This window comes from Lactuca virosa, chromosome 7 (assembly GCF_052849685.1).
Source record: "Lactuca virosa cultivar CGN04683 chromosome 7, Lactuca_virosa_CGN04683_v6, whole genome shotgun sequence".
NCBI classification, from domain to species: Eukaryota; Viridiplantae; Streptophyta; class Magnoliopsida; order Asterales; family Asteraceae; genus Lactuca; species Lactuca virosa.
Genome location: NC_136432.1, coordinates 210,658,396 through 210,678,169, shown reverse-complemented (window position 1 = coordinate 210,678,169; position 19,774 = coordinate 210,658,396). Strand labels below are relative to the sequence as shown.

The 19,774-nt window shown below is 33.1% G+C and overlaps 1 non-coding gene across 1 annotated transcript; it reads right to left on the bottom strand.

Annotated features, from left to right (window-relative positions):
• Window positions 1-200: 200 nt before the first annotated feature.
• Window positions 201-272, bottom strand: TRNAP-AGG (transfer RNA proline (anticodon AGG)). The gene has a single exon. It is a non-coding gene; the product is annotated as a tRNA-Pro (tRNA).
• Between the last annotated feature and the right edge of the window lie 19,502 nt (window positions 273-19,774).

Genomic DNA, 19,774 nt, shown 5'->3' with positions numbered 1-19,774 from the left:
TTCCTTAAGTTTGCATTTGAAAAAAGGACCAAACTTGCCATTATAGAGTAAAATACAAGGACGAATATTTGTCCTTAACTTTACAATTTCTTTTGGAATTAAAAAATCGGACTTTTTAAATAAAAATAGAAGTTGCCACTTTGAGTAAAATAGAAGGACTAGAAAACTTGTGCAAGTTTTAAATAAAAATAGACTTAGGAGGGGCATTCCGAGAATTGAACTCGGGACCTCTCGCACCCTAAGCGAGAATCATACCACTAGACCAAATGCCCACTTGATAACTTCTGTCCGCCTACCATTATACAAAATTACTATATTCAAGTGAAAGAAATAAAAATAAGAGAACCAACAAATAGGTAAAAAATACATATCATCATTAAACTATGATTATATGTATATAAATCTATAAACAAAAAAGCATAATAAAAGCAATACTATCAAAAAAATCCGCTTAATGGTATAAAAATGATACACCATCTCAATCTTGATCAAAGGATCACTTCAATTTACAATACTTCAATCAAAAGATCATAATAACACATACGGTTCATGAAAACCATAACTAACCTTTATATATATATATATATATATATATATATATATATATATATATATATATATATATATATATATATATATATTCCCGTATACAAAAGATACTCCATCAACAGTATAATTCGGTGTATGACTCGTGTATTGACTTCACAACCAAAAAAACAAGAATCTATGAACAAAATCAAATAAAAGAATTACACAAAATTTGTTTAAGGAAGAAGACCAATGTAAGGTGTTGAAGGAGTGAAAGAAATGCTTCGTGGGGTTGTTTCATGAATTACAATCTTGAAAGCTTCAAAGAACTCCAGTACAAACTCAAAACCCACCGACAATACTTCCATCCATATTTCCAATTTCCCAACCATCTTTGTTTTTCTTTGACTGTTGTATAAATGTGTATCTATATATATACATATAAGACTATATATATGTGCGTGTATAGTGTGTGTGTGTGTCTGTCGATTAAGAAAGTGAAAGGAACGAAGTAGCTTGTATATGGCTTTTGGAACCTTGAAGGGGCATATAAAATCAAGTAATATCTCAATTATCAAGATTGAACATGTGATGCAGAAAATGCATGGAATTTGTACGTCAAAACAAAATTTAGCTAACACTTTATCAATATATTAAATTGAGCCTAACACTTTATCAATATATTATGCATGCAAGTCTTGTCCACTCACAATTTTTTAAACATATATCTCAACACGTAGACGAACGAGTAAAAAGAACTATTATTTTGTTATAGGAAAGTAACAACGTATGCTTAATTTATTTCACACATTAATATAAAAAGAAAATAACGTCGAACACAAATATAATATGATATAAACGTTAAATATAAAAATATCGAGCGTGTACATGTATACGGATTGGTTTGCCTTAATCAAACATTAAATAGGAAAGTAACAATGTATGCATTCCTTATTCCCCATGAGGAATCGATCAACCAAACCAATTGATCACCAAATTACTTAGCCTTGATTAACGTATGCATTCCTAATTCCCCATGAAAGATCGATCAACCAAACCAGTTGACCAAATTACTTTTTTTTAGAATAGCAACATATATTAACACACAAAAGAAAACTAGCAAGATGCTAGAAACATTACAAAAACAATTTAAAACAGGATTACATATCCACATTGACCAATCTAACGAAACCAATTTTGACCTATGTTTGATCCAATTAAAAGTGGTCACTTGAATCTCATCCGCCGTCTTCAAGGAGGGAATCCTATCTTTGCTAAACAACCACCTATTTCTCGCCTTCCAAAGTAACCAGAGAGCCGGATACAACAATGAACTTCTAAGGAACGCCAAATTCTTACAGTTAACGGGAGCTTTTAACATAGACACAAATTCCGAAAGGTTGTTAGGAACCGAAGGCAAAAAAGAAGCCCAAGGGTCGAGCCAATTCCACACCACAACAACATATTCGCAACTAAAAAACATATGATTAATGTCCCCATCTTCTCGATTACAGAAGCAACAGATTGATGAACTCACAGGAATGCCTCTACGACTTAGATTCACCAAGAGAGGGATTTTATTTTTTAATAACCTCCAAACGAAGCAGTTGACTTTTAGAAGGACCCAACTAATCCAAGAAAAATCGTAATCAATATCCGCTTCAGCTCGATCTGTTATGATGGTCCTCAAGGACTTGACCGAAAACTCCCCCAAGCTATCTCCTAACCATCTCCACTTGTCATCAACACCTGAAAAGTTAAAATTAACAACTAAATTTAAAAGTTCGTCCAATTGTCTAGTTTCTCGACCCCTCCGTATGCTCCTGCTCCAATCTCCTGAGAAACGAGGCACCAAGTCAGCCCCTAAAATGATTCTATCCGAGACCAAGCAATCCTTATTGACATCAATAGCATAGATATTAGGAAACTTTTCCTTTAAAGGAATCACATCACACCAACAATCCTTCCAAAAAACTGTTTTATTCCCCATACCCACCACCCTACCAAAGAGACTATTAAGAGAAACACCAAGCTTTTCAAAATCAGAATTTAAATTTGAAATACTTAGATATACCCCTGGGATAGTCTTTTTCACCAAAGGCTTCCCGTCTACCAGGTGAAGTTTGTGCATTGCTTTGATACACCTAAACCACAACTCATTTTTATCGGATTTCATTATCCACCACCACTTAGCAAGCAACAAGAGATTTAGCGAGTTCAAGCAATCCATTCCAAGACCACCTTTATTCTTAGGCTTAACCAACATACTCCAGGACACCCAACCAATTTTCTTTTTATCCAAACTACCACCCCATAAAAATCTTCTCCTAATAGACTCAAGCAAAGAAATCACCTTATTTGGAGCCCGAAACAAAGCAAAGTAATAGAGAGGGAGACTATTTAATACCGATCTCACAAGAGTAAGCCTCCCACCAAAGGAAAGGGTGCTAGCTTTCCAATTATTCAACTTATTTTTAAACTTCTCAACAATCACATTCCAGCTCTTCCCGAGTTTCATGTTAACACCAATCGGGAGGCCTAGATACATAAAAGGGAAAGAAGCAGGCTCACAATTCAAGAAGCTAGCAAGCCTATCAACCTCCACTTTATCCACCCCCACATCGTACACTTTGCTCTTCGAGAGATTTACTTTAAGACCAGATGCTTGATAGAAGCACCTAAGAAGCCGGTTAAGATTAATGAAATTTATCTCGGACCACTCACCTATAAAAATAACGTCATCCGCGTATATAAGATGCGATAAATTAGGCCCATTATTGGGGAGAGATATACCACGAAAATGATGTTGATCACAACCCGCTTCCATAGAGACATGTAGACCTTCCATAGAGATAATAAATAAGAAAGGAGCCAACGGGTCTCCTTGCCTAACTCCCTTCTTGAAATCAAATTCCTTTGTTGGGGAACTGTTGACCAAAATCGAAGCCCTACTCGCTTTGAGACATCCCATAATCCATCTCCTCCATTTCTCCCCAAAGTTCATTTTCATTAAAATCGAATCAAGAAATCCCCAGTTTAAAGAGTCAAAAGCCTTGTCAAAGTCAACTTTAAAAAACACGGCTTTCTTTTTCACCTTCTTCTCCCATGAGTAAAACTCATTCATAATGAGAGGTCCATCAAGAATGCTTCTACCACTAACATAAGTTGACTGCTTGGGGTTTATGATGATATCCATCACAAGCTTGAGGCGCTAGGAAAGAAGCTTAGAAATCACTTTATATAATGAGCCAATTAAATTAATTGGCCTATATTCCTTTAAAGAAATTGGGTCATTAACTTTGGGAATGAGGGATACAAAAGATGAGCTACACCCCTTGTTAAAGGATACAGACACTTCAAAGTATTTGACGAATCTAAAAAAATCATCTTTAAGTACCTCCCAATATTTTTTAAGGAATTTAAAAGTGTACCCATCTGGCCCCGGAGCCTTCTCACTTCCACAACACCAAATAACATTCTTTATTTCTTCCATCGTGAACGGAGCTTCAAGAGCTCCCTTTTCAATCAACGTCAATTTTTTGAAACGACCACTAATAAGCTTTGGCCTATCAAAAACAGGTTCATCAAATTTGTCAGAGAAGAAATTAAAGACTTCACTTTTTATGGTCACCGGGTCAGTAACCCAAGAACCACCGACAGATATCCCCATAATGCTTGATTTTCTTTTATTTCCGTTTATAATTCCATGGAAAAAGGAGGTATTTTCGTCCCCATCAATATCCCATTTCACACGAGATTTTTGCTTTAGGTCCATCCTCCTAATTGTCTCGATATCCATCACCCGTTTTTTTCAGTTTTGCCTTTCACCTCTTTCAAAATCAGTGAGAGCTCTCGACTCGGCTGCAATTTCAATTTCATCTATATTTTTTTATCAGCCTATGGTACTCATCGTTCTCCTCCTTTCTTTTTTTCTAATTTCCATTTCTTTATTCCAAACTACTTTTGGGGTGAAGCGGTACATCATGCAACGTTCATCATAAATCGTACACCTACTCGAGCATTGATAGGTGCTATACCATTCGATAAATTTTATGGTGAAAAGTCAAACCTTAAAGACTTGAAAGTATTTGGTTGTGTTGCATATGAAAGAGTAGTCTGAAAACATTTAAAGAAGCTCGATGATAGGTCTCGGCCGTTGGTATATTTTGGAAAGGAACCTAATTCGGGAGGATATCGGTTATATAATCTGCGGGAAAATAAAATCATTATAAGTGCCTATGCAATTTGTGATGAAAATAAGACATGGTAATGGAGTAATGAACCCGAAAATCAAGATGGAAATGGACCGGGTACATTTACGGTCTTATAAAGTAGTGACCAAGCAACCAAATTTAATGGTGGTTTGAGCCCAACTATAACTGAAACCGAACAACCCACTAATCTGGCCCAAACCGACCAAACCAATGACACTTCCCATGTTGGTAGCAACCCATCGCAACCGGTTGATGATAATAATGATGCAGATTTTGTCCCACTTCGACGATCTACTCGAAATTCAGTGTTGCCAAGAAGATTAAATGACTACGAGCTCAATGTGGATCATCTAATGTTGACATTTGATGAAGAACCAAAGAATTATAAGGAAGCCAAAACGAACAAGAATTGGCTCGATGCAATGAAGGCCAGAATTGACTCCATCGAGAAGAACAACACTTGGAAATTAGTTCCTCCACCTAAGGAAGCTAAACCTATTGGATTAAGATGGTTGTATAAAATCAAAAGAAATACAAATGGATCAATTACGAGGTACAAAGCGCGTCTAGTGGATAAAGGCTATGCACAAGAGCAAGGAATTGATTTTGATGAAGTATTCGCGCGAGTAGCTTGACTCGAGACAATAAGACTATTGATTGATCTCGCGGCCAGAAACGGATGGAAGATTCATCACTTGAACGTAAAAACAACATTTTTATATGGAGATTTTAAAAGAAGAGGTGTACGTTAGCCAACCGGAAGGTTCGTGAATAAATGTGAAGAAATAAAAATCTACAAATTGGCTAAAACTTTATACTGTCTTCGACAATCTCCAAGAGCTTGGAAATTGAAACTTAATAATATGTTGAAAAATATGGGTTTTCAACATTGCATGCAAGAAAATGCGGTTTATAGAAAGGTTTCAAATGGATAATATATAATTGTTGCAGTTTATGTAGATGATTTATTCGTGATAGGAACAAGTCTAGAGTTCATAAACCAATTCAAGAAATTGATGACATTGCAGTTTGAAATGTCAGACCTTGGTGAACTAACTTGCTACTTGGTATTGAAGTATTACAAGAAAATGGTTATGTAAAGGTAAAGCAAGAGAGTTATGCCATGAAAATTCTAAAAGAAGCTGGTATGGAAGACTGTAATTCAACTCAATGTCCTATGGAGCCAGGACTAAAATTGTCTAAAGTTGAAAATGAGCATGAAGTTGGAGCTACCCAATATTGAAAACTAGTGGGTTGCTTGCGATATCTTTTGTATACAGGTCCAGATTTAGCATATTTGGTTGGAGTAGTTAGCCGTTATATGCAAAGTCCAAGATAATATCATGCACACGTTATTAAACAAATTCTTTGTTACTTGCATGGTACAATATCTTTTGGGATAGTATATAAACGAAGTAAACATATGAGCTTGCTAGGTTACAGTGATAACAGTCACAATGTAGATGTTGATGATGCAGAACTGCAACAGGGCATGTCTTCTACCTTGGTGACTTACCTATCACTTAGTGCTCCCAGAAGCAAGATACAATAGCTTTGTCCTCGTGTGAAGTTGAGTTCATGGTAGCTACTGCAGCTGTGTGTCATGCAGTTTGGTTATGGGAGTTGTAAGCTGAGTTGACAGGAATGAAGAAACAGAAGGTGCTGATCTGAATAGACAACAAAACAATAATTACAATGTCAAAGAATCATGTCTTTCATGGAAGAAGCAAACACATCCACACTCGATTCCACTTCATTCATAAGCGTGTGGGAAACGAACAAGTGACAGTTGAACAAGTTTCGGTAGACAAGCAACGTGTATATCCACTTACGAAGGCCTTAGCTCGAATAAGGTTCGCAGAGATGAGAGCGTTGCTTGGCGTGCAAGAATTACCCTCGAGTCAAAAATTCAGGGGGTGATTGTTGGTGAATATATGAGACAAATAAGTCTCAAAGGCGTGTTCTGGTCTAGTGAATCAATTCCTTGGAGTGTTGACCAAGTCTTGGAGTGGTGTCCAAGTTATTCTAGAACACCTTGAGCTATAAGGAAAGTCTAGATTATTAGGAATCCTATTTGTATGCTAATTTGATTATGTTTAGTATATATAGATGTTAGGTTCTTGTACTCTTCATTAGAGATTGTAGTTTTGAGTTATTTTCTACAATAAAAGGTCCCTGCGAGTTATGCAATTCCAGTTTCATGTTTTTCTGTTTTAGCGTTTAGTGATCAAGTCATCGAGGTAAAGCAGTAAAGAGACCAAATCCCATCAAGAATAATCAACACATGAAACTCCTTCACTAAGCAAGAGAAATACTGAGACCATCTTAGTATCTCACCGAGCAAGAGTAACTATGTGATTTTCCTTATCGATATAAGGTAGCCAACTAGCTAATTCATTGTGAATGAGTAGCCTCTACTCGATGAACAACAACTAAAATCACTTAATTTATTCTTGATAACAACCTTCAAGTAATATAACTTAATGTCACATCACCAAAAAATCAATAAAACTCAAATTTCATATATATCAAACCAAACTTAATGACATATTTAACGAAGTATGCTTAAAATAATGGGCATCAACAGAAATATTATTGTCTGTTAAGTAGACATATCACCAAAGGCTCATGTTAGCACAAAGATGCTTATTTATTGATCAAGGCCCAACATGAAAGTTTCTTTGACACTTGTCAACCATATACACAATCATACTTTATCTCAAAAAAACACTATATTTACTCCGATGAATAGTACATGGCATCGTAACTTCATTAGGCCGAGAAGAGTGGTGCCGACTGCACCGAGCTCCACCTCAGCTCCGGCTAAGGAAAAAAGGAAGGAAGAAGATACGAGGGATTGGGTGTCGGGTGGAGAAGAAAAGAGGGAAGAAGAGGGCAAAGAAGAGAGGGTTCATCAGGTGGTTACCGAGTTTGGCCACCGAACTCGGCAGTTGGTGATGCGGTGTACACCGAGGCCACATCGGATGTGTCGAGCTTCACCGAGCTCACTCCGTCAAGCCTTACCCCTTCTTATACATTCTCTTTCATCATTTGACAAAATTCTTGGATAGTATTCGTCCAATACCTCAACATTTTCACCAATCTCATGGCACTCCCTCTTATCATTATGATACTGTTGAAAAAAGAGAATATTTATCATATCCATTTGAAGAAACTTTATTTTCTTATCATTTGTGAAACGAACGAATTATTCAAATTTTATATTATGAAGTGTACTCAATTATACAATACTTTGTATTTTCATAAATATATTATAATGGAACATTTTAGTTGTTACATGCTTGTTCTTCATCTTATTTCTGCTTCATTTTCATGTCTGATATAAATCATTCAATTTTCGCATTATTGTCATTTTTATTGTTCCTATGGAAATCCAAACTAAGTTTTTCAGAACTTTTGACAAAATAATTTTTCACACAAATCAATTGGATTTTTTAAACCATAATTTTTCAATAGGCATTTTGGTGATTTGACAATAAGACCAATAGTCTTTTATCATATAGGGTTTGACCTAGGTTACATTGGAGGTGATGGTACATTTTCTTAATTGTTTGGAATACCAAGCTTCAATATTTAGGGATAACATAGGAAATCATGTTTTTGGGAAGGGAGAACCATGTATATTCTCTCGTGAAATTTTTAGTGTTTTTTTGATGCCTCTCAGTAATTGTATGCAGAGAGAAGACTTGAAGCTGGAGCAGGGATGTAAAAATATTCAAACTTGATGGTAAAAATCGAAACAAAAACTTTTTGGATGAGTTTTGGGCTCAGGAAATGGTTATGGGACCGTGTATGGGATTTTTTTCTAAAAGTTTTCATAGGTTTAGGATGATTAATGATATTATAGCTATACCGTCGAATTACCCATCCTCAAACCATTATTATATATATATTAAAGTTGTGGAAGAAAAGAATAGTAAAGTTGGGATACTTTGTCCAGGTTTGGTCCCTTGATTTACATATCCGGTCCCTGTACTTCTTTAACTAATTTATTCATGTCCTTTTGTTTGTGTTCCATTCAACTTCTCATTTTTTTGGCAGAATTGGTCCCTGTATTATTGTTGGAAGTTAGGAATACTAAATTTGGATGTTTTTTGGCAACTTTGCTCATTATTCTTTACCCATTTTGACACTTTTGGTCCTTGCAATCAATATTTTTACACTTTTTTGGAACATTTTAATATTTAAAGTTTGGCCACAAAACTTTAACGGTTTGACAACTTTGATCCCTTTTCTAAAAAGTTGCTAATTCCTACCCCTTTAATTCTTTAGCCATTTTGACACTTCTGGTCCTTGCAGTCAAAACTTTTACATTTTTTGTCCGGGGCAAAGCCCGGACTTTTCATCCTTGCACTTTCTATGTCTGTCATATTTATCAATTCGGAAACAACATTGAAAGCTTCTGGCCCCCGCGTAGCAGGGGTAACCTTTCTAGTTCTTATAATACTTATACTTTTATTGTTATTATGTATTATTTCAAAGTTTTATTATAATATAATATGTGATACTAGAAAGTTTGTTATGTAATTAGAAATTGTTGATTTCTTTTGTTATGATCTTTATTAGTTTATCATGAAATTCGGATATTAATAAATTTTGTATGGTGATGATTATATTTCTGTAATATTTGTTAAATATTAAACTTGTGGATGTTGTTACAAATTGGAATTAAAATATTCATGTCAATCTAATGGATGAGATTGTGATTGAGTTTTAAGTAATAAAATTTCCAACGAATTAATTTTAACATATTAAGATGATAATTGGGACACATGATATGTACGTGTATAGCTGCAAACTCGATGAGTATTTTGTAACCGGACACCCTGCAGGATGTGAAAGGATGTCGGATACAATTTTATAACCTGGTATATATGGTGGTGTAATCAACAATAAATGTTTCATTGACATCCCTACATTTGAGTGGGGTTTTGGAGCTTATATTCCCTTGCATTGTTAGGCATTGTTAGTTGGATGAGACATGGAGGAAGGTGCTGACGTTTGTTTCAGCACAAGGTCATTTTTGATAATTTAGTATATACAGATGAAATCGCATATGTGGTCTTTATGGTATGTTGTTTTCTTTCATTCAGGTCCACAAGTTTAACTTTGCTAAAAAGAAAGTATTTAAGACAACGATTTCTTTGTGGTTTTGGTCATATAAAATAGCTAACCTTTTTTTATTTTAATATCCTTTTTACAGTTTTCTTTTATTAAATTTAATTTTGACAAAATTAAGAAATGGTCCATATAGTTTCTAAAAGGTTATGTTTAAGAAATTTTACCCTAATGAGCCCTTTTGATTTTAAAATCTTGCATAGTTATTCCTTTTATGTACCACTTTTAAAAATTAACCGTTAAGTATATGTTAAAAAACATTCTACCCTTCCTCTCCTGCCCCATCCACTCTTTTTTTTTTTTTTTTTCTTATCCACCTCTTGCAATTTTATTTTTTATTTTTTATTTTTTTTGCTAAAAAGAAAGTCTTTTAGTCTAAAATTTCTTTTAGGTTTTGATTCTATCCAAAATAAAATGACTAACTTATTTTAATATCCTTTTTACAATTTTCTTTTATTAAAATTTAATTTTAACAAAATTAAAGAAATGGTATATGGTTTCTGCAAAGTCATGTTTACGAAAATTTACGATAATGGTATGTTAATTATATGTTAAAAAACATTTCTACGCACCCGACCGCATGCACGTTTTTTCTTTTTCTTATATTACCCTTTTGCTAACACCATATTTTCTTCCTCCTAAGTCCTTTCCCACCTCCCACTACTCAAAAATGGTTTGATTTCTTTTTTGAATTAGCTCAATTCGTATATTTTCAGTTTTTAAAATATAAACGTAAAACAATGTCTCTTCTTGTTTGCAAAGTAAAAAAAAATAACCAGAAAAGTACAAAATAAAAACTAAAATAAACCGATTCAATTCTGATTCCAAACCAAACGAATAAAAACTTCATTCAAATTCTCAAAAAAGCTACAAAATCATATATTTAGAAAGAAATTCATCTATGCAACAATCTTGAACTGCAAAAATGGATATGCTAAGAGTAATATACAATAGCATGAGGTTATAGACAAAAAGTCCCAACAAAAAGTCAAAGTAACGACTGTTACAATACCGAAAGTCAAAACCAGAAGTCTCCACCCTCGACCGTTCTACCAAATTCTCGAAACCCTAAAGCTTCGGTAGTGTAATAAGCCGCTAGACATGAGATTGAAGAATAGCCTCTAGGAGACACTAACAAAATCTAATAAAAGAATTACACAAATTTTGTTTAAAGAAGAAGACTAATGTAAGGGGTTGAGGGGGTGAAAGAAATGCTTTTTGGGTTTGTTTGATGAATTGCAATCTTGAATGCTTCAAAGAACTCCATTATAAACTCAAACCCCACCTCCATTAGTTTCATCCATATTTCCATTTTCCCAGCCATGTCTTTGTTTTTGTTTGTATATTTGGTGTATAAACATGCATCTATGTGTGTGTATATATAGTGTGTGTATAAATGAAGAAAGTGAAAGGAACGAAGTAGGTTTTATATGGCTATTGGAACCTTGAAGGGGCATACAAAATAAACTAATAACTCAATTATTGATATTGAATATGTGGTGCAGAATATGCATGGAATATGTACGGGAAAACAAAATTGACCCTAGCTAACACTTTATCAATATATTATGCATGCATTATCCTCTCATAATTTTATTAAAAACATATATTTCGAAACCACTAGACTTTACACGTAGACGAATGCGTAAAAGTACCATTATTTATTGTTATGGGAAAGCATCAATGCATCCATAGGTATTAGTTTATTTCACACATTAATATAAAATGAAACGAGAATCAAACAAAATATAATCTGATATGAACGTTAATATATATATATATATATATATATATATATATATATATATATATATATATATAAACTTCACCCATGCATATATACGATCTGGTTTGGCTTAGTCAAACGATTCTACCTTTTTAGACTAGCTAGGACCGAATCACCGAGTGATATCCACGATTTATACATAATCCATGAGGGATCGATCAACCCTACCAATTCTGGTTATTATAAATAATAAAAGGTCACGTATAGATAAGAAAAACATGTTTAACTGGAGTTGTAAGTACACATGTGGTAGTTAATTAAGATTAAAAAAAACGATTTTAAGCACACTAGGACAAATTTTGAAGAAAGATCTATAAAGGATCTTAGTATCCCGATTAGAAACATAAGATCATGCGATCTATCTCTTTAAATTAGTCTGTATCCTATAGTTAAGTCTCCAATATTTATAGATCTTTGGAAATTTGTTACTTTTGCTCAAAAATCACATGCAGTGATTCACCCATTTAACTCGATTAATCAGAATCAAGAATTGTTAATCGCAGAAAACCTCCTAAAGATTTACGACTTCATTTATTCATCTCGAATTTAAAAGAATATATATCATAGACACAAGTTAGTACCTTTTGGTATTTGTGATTTTTGAATACTATGTGCTCAAATAATGGCATTTGTTTATTAAAATGGCAATGAGCCTACAATGGAATATTCTTTAGTAAAGTGGCTACTCTTGCACTTTCAACTTGCACTTTCAACTGTAGCGTACATTGTTTTATCATGTTTAAAGTAATTATTAGTGTTGATTGAAAATGACAAATAATTTATTTTAAGTTTTAAAAGTTATGCATAAAGTAAGTTGGTTGATGTTTATCTAGATTAGGAGATAATTATAAAGAAAAAATCTTTTAAGTTTGATCTAATGCCATTATATATATATATATATATATATATATATATATATATATATATATATATATATATATATATATATATATAGAGAGAGAGAGAGAGAGGGGGGGGGCTAGGTTCATTTGTTTAAACTAATTATTGTGTTATTGTATGCATAAATGTGAGCCAATCAAAATTTAAAATATAAATAAATAATTAAATAAATAAATAAGGGTAATTAGGTAATTTTATAAACAACTTCCCCAAATACTTTCCTATAATTATGCTAGTTGATTTTAACCTAATTTATCCCCTTTTAATTACCACCACAATCCAAAGTTTGGATTTTAACCTAAACCCCCCGTAGGAACTGGTCGATCCATCGGGAGGAGGATCGCCGTCTCTGGGGCTCGATGAGGCCGAAGCATCGAAGACGTGAAAAAGCAGCGATGTGGTCTCCTGGGTTCGACGTGCCGAAGGGAAGAACGGGATGGGGTAGGGCAGCAACATCGTCGCGGTAGGAAAGAGGTCGAGGGATCAGAGGGGGTTGTCGCCTCCCGTGCTTGCTCCTAGGAAACACCCACTTCGGTAGGTTTTGCTCTCGGTGGTTGAAAGGTGCGTGGACGGGGGCTGCTACGGCAGCTCCCCTGTTCTTTTTCTCTCTTTTTTTTCTTGATCTAGCAATAGCTCCATTGAAATATCAGTGAAACAGCTGAGCATGGGGTTTGCTTTAGCAGCCTCGTTTTTTTTTTTTTTTTTTTTTTTCTTTTTTTTTGGGATAGGAATCAATGTAGGATAAAGATGGATGTTTGGATTTGTTTTTGACAGAAATTGATAGAGAGGAACAGAAGAACAATGAAAATTCCTTTTTCTTTGTTTGTTTTGACACAAACTGATGAAGGAATGGATATTTGGTGTTGATGTTTTACAGTGAATTGATGGGTGTTTCTTGATCATCCATATCTCACAGAAAGTTTTTATCCTTGTATATATTATTTTAGAATGGAGTGTTGATTTTATTTGAGTTTAATCTTTTATTGAGTGTTCAGGAGGTAGAATGGTTGCAATGGAAGGACCAATAGGAGAAACATAATTTGAGTGTGATTTTGGTCATAGTAAAACTTGGAATAATTCTATGCTTTAGTTGTTATATTTTACTTGATTAGCTGTTACATTTTTTTTATTTTTTTTATTGTTTGAACAGAAATCATTGGGAGGAATTGGTGTTTGATTTTGATTTTTGACAGGAAAATATAGAGGGAAGAGGGGACATCTAATGGGTGATGGAGAGTGGTTTGATTGTGGTGATTTTGTAGGCCAAATGGAGGGGGTTAGTCAACCATTAGGAGTAAAAACACACACTTTGGTGTGTTCATGGTATCAAATTAAGAATAAGAAAGAAAATGGCAGTAAACGACTTCTTGTTTTCTTCGCTGGGAAGGGTACATATGAGACTTGCAACATTCTACTGGAATGGAATCTTGAATTCCGATTATGTCAGAATAGAATCTTGAAGATGAACATTCTACGGATGAAGATGAACAATGACTACCAATCTTCCAAAAAGAATGGATTATTCTAGTAGAATAATAGTATATTCTGGTAGAATGATTTATATATTTGTATTTCTTTGTTATTAATAAGTGTAACATTCTCATAGAATAAGTATATAATTTTTTTTCTTTTCTGAGAATGTAATGAAACTTTTTTTAACTTGTATCCAAAATTTTGTTATTCTTCAAGAAGTTCATTAAATCAAAATATATATTATGTCAGAATGTGTATTCTTGTATGGTTCAATAATTTTTGTTGTTTTTCTATATATTGATAAACATATTCCGTAAGAATTTCCGAATTAGGAGAATTATCATCCATACAATCAAATTTTTAAAATTAATAGAATCTATTTTCCCTTAAAATATGCAATTTTCCTTAAAATATGCAAATTTCCTTTATTAAATCTATATTAGTTGACTAAAATACCCTTCTAGTTAAATTAGATGGTATTTTTCAATTATATTTAATTCAATAATATATAATAACCACTTTCTTAAAATAAGTAAAATGATTGGCCCACAAACATTCATACAATAACACAATAATTAGTTAGAATAGAATAATCTAGGCCTATATATATATATATATATATATATATATATATATATATATATATATATATATATATATATATATATATATATATATATATATATATAGTTTTTACTATGTCTCTTAAAATTATTGTAAGATTTTAAAGACGAAAAAGATTAGATACAAAATTTATCTTTTTGCTTAACTTTTATTTAGTTATCAATTTTTAAAAAGCCATAAAAATGAATATTAATTTAAATTTTTTTGATAAATTTTATCATTTCAATAGCCCACGTCAAATCCGTCTCAAGACACACAGAGAATATCAGTTGCAGAACACTAACATCACTAGACTCTCAGGGGCGGAATTAACTTTAGAAAGCTAATGTTTTGGTTTAAATACAGATATGAGACCTACATGTATTTGATGCTATCCATCGGGTTAAAAGAACCTCTAGCTATATACTGTATAAACTATTGTTTTGGTTTTGTTGGCCTTTACAGTTATAAGTTGCAAACTGTTTAAAAAAATACGACGTATATAATTTAATATTTGTAGCAATCAGTATAGCATTTTTATATAATAATTGTATTTTTACTATTTGGTATGAAAAGATACAATTGTTTGCCATTTTGTAATGTAAAGAGTTGAACTAAATCCGTCATACACGATAAAGCATAAAACATCAATTGTTCAAAATTATTCGAGTAGAAGATATGAATTATATCTATTTGTAGAAGAAAACCACCAATTTATTTATTCTTCTTTTAAGTCAATGTGGAACAAAAATGAAGAAAGGCGAATGAATAAAAGTTCAGCCCACATGTGCTGTGATATCAAACATTCCTAGAAGGATAAATGTCTTATAGCCCATAGCTTACACGGCTTTATAAATTGGTCCACCAAGATTTCACTATGGCCTTATAAACTATAGTGTATATCAGTTTAATCTTGTGCAAGATTGCATCCCTTCTATATAGTCTAATCATATATAAGATATATTGTCAATGGGACATCGGCCCTACTTTTCCAAAGGTTGACTATTGGGTTATATTCTAAGTGGCTATTGGGACATATTTGAACATCTTTAAAACCACCCTCTTGTTCCATGTCATCAATTTGAGGTACCATGTGTGAACTTTGATCCAAAGTACATTGTAAATGCCATGGATTTTGTATAACTCACTACTACAAATTGCGTCTAATGCGAACTTTGAGATACAACATTTTCACAACAGTTGCATTTGATTATAAAAAAATATTGTCAAATAGAAAGGTTGCATTAGAAGATTAAATGCAACTTATTTTAAAAACGTTGCTAATTTATTTAAATTGCAACTTTGTTTTTAAAAAGTTGCAAATTTTATTGAAAATTGCAATTTTTTTTAAAAAGGTTACAAATTTTATGAAAACTTGCAACTTTTTAAAAAATGTTATAAATCTTTATAAAAATGGCAACTTTTTTTTAACAAAAATTACATTGTTAATTTTAATTCTATGCAACTATAATTTTTGTAAGGGCAAACACATCAGAGGTTGGGATTTCAAATACTTCTGTTACTACTATTGTAACGACCTGGAATTTATTCACTTACCAATGTTAGTTTCCGTTACTCGAATAATTATTAGTGTGAAGTTATTTTGGTTTTAGGATTATTAGGGGCTAAAAAAAACATGACGAAGAGCCCCATGATGGCATCGATCCAGTTCAAGTGGCTATGTTCGTGTGTTTTCTTTGTGGTGTAATACCTTGTTTTTCGTTTAATTATTTTTTATAGGAATATTGATATAAATACAAATAATAATAATAATAGTAATAATAATAATATTAAAATGATATTTAATGTTAATAAAAAGAATTAATAGAGAAATTAACATATAAGTTTATTAAGTTAGGGTTATTTCTAGCAGACGTGAAAACCTTTATTGCAAGGGAATTACTTTGAGGGGCTATTTCTGCTATTATAGCAAATCGGAGGGTTAATAGTGTAAAATATGGAAATTTTGTTTAATGGTCGTCGGGAATGAAGGGGAGGAACGTCTTGGCTTGCTGATTGGATTCAAACAACCCTTACGAGCCTCCTATATAACCCAAATACACCCCCCACCCCAATCGCATTCACTTACGACGCATCAGGGGAGCGAGAGAGAAAGAAAGAGGCGGGGGAGAAGGAGGTCGCTGTAAATTGTTGGGTTTTGCTGCCAGAATAGCTCGTCGGAGAAGAGAGGTGAGAGTACGGGAACAAATTCGAAGCTTGTTTAAGGCCTTAACGGTAACACTTTCTTTTATTATTTTTCCTTCCTGGCATGTCCTTGTGTCGCCGGGTGTCGGATTACCGCCATAAACCACCACCGGCAGCCTCTTGCTGCCAGCTAGCTTCTGTGAAATTACTACAGCACCACCACCCAAGGGTGCTTATGAGCTGCTTGCACTCCAGACTCCTGATTCTTCTAGTAAACTAACTATTATGGTGTTTCTGAAAGCTTTGAAATCCTAATAAAATCCTAATTTGCCAGAAATTTGTTTTTTTATACCATTAATATAACATCCTACTTTATTTTTTTTGGTGGTTTGACCACCGTTGACGACTATAACACCACCATCGGACCACTAGTAGGTGGGTGGTGTTGTGGAGAGTTTAATTCCAGCCTATTACCTAAGTTAAGTGCTTAATGAGTTAGGTTGCAAACTTAACCGAAGTTATGATTTTTGTAAAAGGTCCTAGTTTCGAGCCTTTATTTAGACAAGCCATTAAGTCATTAAGTCGATGTAACTCACACATCTTAAGAGCCTGTTACGTGACTTTTTAATCTAATGAAAATTATGAAGTTAAAGCTTAATCATTAAGGACTTAATGGAGGGGTAAAGGTGGCTTAATAACCTTTAAGGCTTAAAATTCTGATTTTCCCCTGACTTCTAAAAATCATAATCATAATTAATTCTATAAAAATTGTTTGAAGGTGTGGTATATATCGTTTGAAAGGTATGGATGTCTACTGTCATTTTTTGTTTTTCCTAACCCGATGATGAGGTTAAGTGAGTCGTTTAACACGTTTTTTATGTTATCATGAAATATTTCAGCACATTGCTGCAATCTGTTCCTATCTTCTAAAAATCATGCAAGGTTATCAAAGTGTCCAAAAATCACGAGACTTAGTTTTACGGAAAGTTTTGAGTGTCTAGTTCCTCCGAACTTTGAATCGCTATTCCTAATTCCAAATCCTTGAAAGGTATAATTGTCAATCTTCTCAAACTGGTATGTGTTGTCACATATTTCATACGTTGTCTTCCAAATATTATAATAAATTCAATAAGACTTCAAATGTAGAAAAGTAAAGGTCTATAGTTATATATGGATGTCTACTTTCCTCCGTATCAAGGGCTTGAAGTAATTCCAATTGTATTGGTGCAGTTTATACAAAGAGTGATGGTTGGTCCAAAAAGTTACTGAAATCATACATCAACTTATGATACGGACAATTAGTTCTACGTAACCCCAATTCATGTTATGTCATACGTTATGATTAGGGTATGATGTATATTATACCATGAATTTTTACTAAGACTTGTATTTTACTTTTCCTAGAGTAAAAGTTATCACCTTTACGAGTGGGTCCAGAAAGTGACAGCTCAAATATGTTAACTTGTAAAATTGATATTAAATAAAATAAAAATTGTTAGAGTGAAATATTTAAATATCTGGAAAGTTAGTAGAGGGATCTATAACAATATAATTTAATCATAATTTAAGAATGGGTTGAGGGGTATTAATCAGATCTAGAACAGAACGCTATAATCAAAGAGAAGTTAAAGTATACGACTATAAGTATTTTAAGGGTAATGTAATAAAGCAAGCTAAGTACTGTTATAATTGTTGTGTAGGTCCTCGGAAATGAGGAGACCCATATAGCTCCCACTAGTTAAGTGTTTCAAGTTACCAAGAAAGTGAGTTACACTAACTCTCATATATGTAGGCATTACTTGCTATATGTTATTGTTCATGGATAACCTAATCTGGTAGAGTGAACAAGGAAAAACATAATGTAGTTTGTTCTTTAGTGAGACGGGTTGCACTCTTATATCTTATCTCTTTATTAAGGAGTAAGGGGAAGTTCCCAGAAGGGGGAACAAGGTTATGGTTGGTACCAACGTTATGTGATAGGAATGTTTATATCTTATGTGAAATGTGTTATGTGTAAGTAAGTGATTTGTATAATGGTAGAGTAATGTGTATGCTCACTAAGGGGCTGTTTGTTTTTTGTATGCAGATCTGTGTGACCACTTTTATCTGCGCGGCGCAGACCACGGGCATACATGTGCACTCGCAAAGTGTGTGTTTTTTAGAAGTGTGCAAACTTAAAAACATCTGTGCGAGATATTCTTGGTACAGACATGGACTAATGCCTTCTGATGTGCACAAAAGTACTACTTGTTTTAAATTTATAACCTAACTTAAATAACTATGCACCTATAGGTAGTGTACCTAGTCGAATTATAGATTAGCTTGGGTAACTCGAGTGTCGAACACAGGGAACAGAATTCAATTAATTAATCAAACTACTTTTAATTAAACTAAAAAACAAACTTAAAATGGGGGTTTTTTACTAATTTTGCAAGATCAGAAGAACTTAACTAAACAATTAAGCAAACAAAACAAATTTACTTCAAGATTAAAACAGTACTTCGTCTTAGATTCGATTTCACATTCTCCTATGGTTGATATCTAGTAGATAAAATATATTGATTACCGATTTGTTAACCAGCTATTATGATCAAATATCTAGACTTATTAATTTATGAATTACCATTCAATGATCAAGTACAAGTTAAAAACCAAATCGATAATGAACATATATTGGACTATGAATGATAGTAGTTACTTTCCTATGATCAAGTTAAGCAACCAATCAGAAATTAAGATTAATTATGCTATCTAATACAGTTAAAGTTAGTAGCTTTAATTACTTTATCTAAGATGTGATTAATCCTAGCTCTAATTATTTAATGATCATAAACAATTAGGTGACAAATTCATGCAATTAGAATTATCAACTATCACACATAATCTTATTAATAAGCAATACAAACTAGAACTAAAACATGTTAGTGTTTAAATATCAAACACAAATAAAATCAATATAAAGCATCCAATAAACGAAAGCAACATA